Raw genomic sequence first — 4,645 nt, forward strand, 5'->3', positions numbered from 1 at the left:
TAAATCACACCCAAAATTAGTTTTTCTCGGCCCTCGAGAAGCTGTAACCAAACAGATTCAGTGGCTGACGCTTCTAATTTAATATCTTGTCTAACACAACAATTTAAATTGTCTCTGACATACATCGCTACTCCACCACCTTTCCTGTTGACCCTGTCAGTGTGGAATAATTTATAGCCTTGTATGTGACATTCAGAGGGCATCTCTCTATCTTTCAGATTGAGCCAGGTCTCTGTTATAGCAATAATATCTATGTTTCCTGCACTTGCAATTAATCTTAGCTCATCTATCTTATTTCTAACACTCCTGCTATTAGTATAGTAAACCTTAAGGGAGCTAGTCCCTTGCTGCCCTCTGCTGTCCCCCTTTGTTTGCTGACCTGTTCTATTGTCTTTATTTATAACTTCATGCTGAATGCCTTTTATACATTTACTGTTTCCAACCCTAGTGTTGCAACCTGCTTGTTTCCCACACACACCCATACCTCTATCTTCCATCAGTTTAAAATCATAGGCATTTCACCAATGGCCTTCTCAATCGAGTCTGCAAGTGCTACCACCCCTGCCCCAGAGAGATGTACCCCATCCCTTGCATACATATCATGTTTGCCATAAAAGTTGTTCCAGTTGTCAATGAATGTTACTAAAGAGTTAATTAAAACAGTGACAGTTACAGTTGTGTTATTCAAGAGTTATTTAAGACAGCAAGAGCCACAGTCGAGGCTCTTGTTATCATGGACCAAGCTCTAGTTCTCAGGAATATATAAGAAACCTTTCCTGTGAATTCGCATTCTCTGGGAAAACGTAGAACCAGGGTAAATATGACTGAAATGTATAAATTGAAAACAGGAATAGAAAAAGATATAGAAAACGTTCTCCTGAAAATATCTGGTCAAGACAGGACTCACAGCAACAGCCTCAAGGATACAGAAAGCTCTGGTTTGGCAATAGAGTTGTAGATGAGTGGACCAAATTCCCAGGTAGCGTCAATGAGACGAGGATGTTGGGTAGCTTTATATACAGTTTGAACGAGTATATGAGTGGGAAGATGTGGGTCAGACCTGTCTAGCATGGGTCAGTAGGACTACTGCAGTGCTCCTTTATTACTGGCTCTTACTAGGTATATACGTGACTGATGCCCACGCCATCTCAATTATCTTATAAGTTATCTCAAAAGGTACTTCAGTGATACTGCATCACTCAGTTAAGCAACACTAGTCTGGCCAGGAGACGGATATGCTCATAATCATCAGTACAATATCATCATCCTTAATATGATCATCTTCATGGTCTCACTGGTTTATAAACAGCACGTATCTGTATATTTTAGCTTATTTGCAATACGTTGGTAAGTAGGTATTACAGTCTTGTTATATTTGAAAAATAAAAAACATCTAACTGACTTCCAATTGGCCCTGTTTGGCTACGCTTTTAGAAGCGGTTCCATATAGCTGCTTCATAGTTAGCTCTGACTGCGTGCAAATGAATGCTCTCTATACAGTAGTAGCTGTCCTGAATCTATATCACCCAGTGATATGATAAAATGTTAATGGAGGAAACGTTTTGTGAAGTATGAGGGGAATGAAATAACATTCAGGCGTCAATATTTTCTTATACCGTTTTGGGATTCTGTACCTCAGCAGCGTTATTTTCAGCCACCTGTTAGCACAGTTCAGTAAAGTAACATCGATTAATGTCCTTCCTAGATTTTTCTGCTACTCTGCAAGACGCTATTGTTCAGGAATAAATCTGATGGGTTTTGTCTTAATTTCTTCACATGTTAAAAGATATTCCCACTGTCAAATTCTGTGATTAGATTGGATGTTGACAAAACCGATGCCTTCTGTGGAGCCTCTGAAGATCTCTCCGTATCTATGATGAACTGCTGTTGATAAGTGTCAAACACACCGTCACCTTGAACACTTTCCTCAGATGGTCTCAGGACATTTCTAAATACTTGGTCAAGCTAATCCTTGAAGGTTACGTTATTACCAATCGTGTCATTACGATTTGGTGACTCATTTCCCATTATACTCTGAAACACATCCTTGTCATCAGTGATACATGAGGATGAGGAGATGCGTTATCCACAAGCTTTTTGGAAGCTGCTCTTTTATTCGTTATCCTAATATTACCTGTATCATCCAATAATGACCAAGGTGATGCTCCGAGGTGGTGCTCCAGCATAACTCTCATAAATAACTAAAAGGCACAATACCGTGACTGGAACGATACACAAATAACCCGCACATAAAAGAGAGGAGCTTACGACGACGTTTCGGTCCGACTTGGACCATTGACAAAGTGTGACTTTGTCAATGGTCCAAGTCGGACCGAAACGTCGTCGTAAGCTTCTCTCTTTTATGTGCGGGTTATTTGTGTAACTCTCATACTCAGCTTCTTGCTGGATGCAACGAACGCTTATAGTTCTTTTGAGAACTATGATATTCTCTTTGTTGTGTGTTTCTTCATGATGTCAAAAGGCTTCAGGTTCATCCTTGATAATTATTAAACAAAAGAGGCTTCCGGCTGGGATACTGTTAATGCCCTGTCACTTTTGTTTTGTGTATCCAGCAGGTTTCGGCAAACATAGGGTGTCGCAGTTGTTATATTAGAAATGTTGATCAGTTCCATTTTATTCATCACACTTTTATGCTCTGAGTTCCACCAACGACTGCACAGATTTTTCATCTTTAAACATTAGAAAAGCAATTAAATGACGATCTCTTGCTCCAAACCCACATATATTTATTAGATATATCTCACCTGTTGTAAACACGTTTCTCGGTACTGATCGATGATATAGTAACGGCTCACATTACCTAAACTGAGACTGAATTCCTTTGTGTCAACTGCAGTCTAAATATATTTTTTTATAGTCTCTTCAGAAATCTTTCCTAAAGGATAGTTGTCACTAAGGTGGAGAACAAAGTCTTTCCCACTTTTCGACGATGAATCTTTGGGAGTGTTTGATATAATCAGGTCATCTGACAGTGAACTGATAGGTACTTTGTATATTGCTTCTTGTTGCAGGCGGTGCACCACAGTATCATAATTTTGATAGATGATACATGGCGTACCATTAACCTTCTCGAGAAGCCCGTATAACCATTGTAGATTTAGCGCTTTTTATAATAATAATAATAATAATAATAATAATAATAATAATAATAATAATAATAATAATAATAATAATAATAATAATAATAATAATAATCAGTCCCAACAAAATTTATACCATGTTCCGAACGACGATGATCGACGGTGCTCAAGGTCCTCAGGGAACCGCTGCAGTATATGACATATAAGTTCTAAAACTCTGTTTCAAAATTTTCCTTACATCGTAGAGATACCTGAAGGAGTTCATTGTTGGTGCCATGTGACAGACTTCGTCAGGGTGACCTTTCTCGAGTCCAGTGTTTTCCAGCGGGGGCCATTTGGACACCAGAGGAGGGAAATCAAGTATTAAGGCCAGAGGATGAATTGAGAGGGTTATGTACCTTCTGAAGCTTTCCTATAGACGCAACATGCGGTATATACCCAGTTAGCACTCCATTGGGCAACATATTTAATCAGCCAATCATGCAGCAGCACCTTAATGTCTAAAAGCATATAGACATAGACAAGATGTTAACTGTTGTTTAGACCAACCGTCAGAATGGGGAAGAAATGTGATCAAAGTTATTACCACTGGTCAACGACAGAAAATTCGTTGCCAAAGATACTTGAAGTATTTAGGGTGTTTTGTCGTTTTTTAATTAGAAAATAGCAGAAGGCTTTTCAAATTAGCTCTAGTTTATAAGATATTCCATAACTACCCTCAATTAACACGGACCTTAATTGTAACGCGGTATATGTATATGTATATATATATATATATATATATATATATATATATATATATATATATATATATATATATATATATATATATATATATATATATATATATATATATATATATATATATATGTATATATATAGAGACAATTTTGTATATACAGATAGTTTTAATAAATATTATAATTTTATTTTTAAATTATTTAATATTTAGCGAGAGAAGTTGTATCAACAACGACCACATAACAATATTATAACCTTCATTTTGTTATTTTATCCAGAGAAACATGAGTTCTTTACGAAGAACCTCCTTAAAAAATCCCAGTGCATTTTTCTACATTTATGGCAAATACTCTTTGCAAAAACAAAGAGAAAAATAATAGAATTTGTAAAACGTCTTATCTCGCTTATTTTGGAGTGACGCTTGCAGATTAAGACAAGTATCCGGCACCTCATATGGCTTGCAAATCTTGTGTAGAATTCTTACGACAATGGAAAAAATAAGCAAAGGAAAAGTTTAAACTTTGGTGTATCTATGATGGGGAGAGAGTCGAAAACCACCACAACGATTGTTATTTCTATATGATGGATGTGAATCTGGGATGGCCAGTGATGCACCGTTGTTAGTGCCAATACTGTGACCTTCATTATCACGTGACCCATGTTTTTCTTCTTTCTGAACCCGCCTGGTTTACCTGGTTTAACTATAACATTTTATTACTAGCGCTGAATTGTCTCGAAAATCTTTTTCTTATATGTTTGATTTATCAGACACGATCGTTTCAGGTAATGCGCTAAATTTTGAC

The sequence above is a fragment of the Cherax quadricarinatus genome, unplaced genomic scaffold (genome assembly GCF_038502225.1).
Source record: "Cherax quadricarinatus isolate ZL_2023a unplaced genomic scaffold, ASM3850222v1 Contig230, whole genome shotgun sequence".
Taxonomy (NCBI): Eukaryota; Metazoa; Arthropoda; class Malacostraca; order Decapoda; family Parastacidae; genus Cherax; species Cherax quadricarinatus.